This window comes from Callorhinus ursinus, unplaced genomic scaffold (genome assembly GCF_003265705.2).
Source record: "Callorhinus ursinus isolate GAN/ISIS: 27379988/994484 unplaced genomic scaffold, GSC_fseal_2.0 scaffold4, whole genome shotgun sequence".
In the NCBI taxonomy this organism is placed as follows: Eukaryota; Metazoa; Chordata; class Mammalia; order Carnivora; family Otariidae; genus Callorhinus; species Callorhinus ursinus.
The window spans coordinates 8,123,812-8,124,036 of NW_027397066.1; positions in this window are offsets into that span (position 1 = coordinate 8,123,812).

Genomic DNA, 225 nt, shown 5'->3' on the forward strand with positions numbered 1-225 from the left:
AAAGTATCTGAAGGTTGAGAGAAAACAGTTAAAAATGGCTCTGAAGTGTTTTTTGTTTTTTTTAAGAGTTTTTTGACCCAACCAACTAGAAACTGAAGTCACTGTTAATTGAAATGAAGAGGTTTTAGTAGGCACAGATGGAGTGACAAGTGGGTATTAGCAGGAAGTAAGTTTTATTTTATTTTATTTTATTTTATTTTATTTTATTTTATTTTATTTTATTTT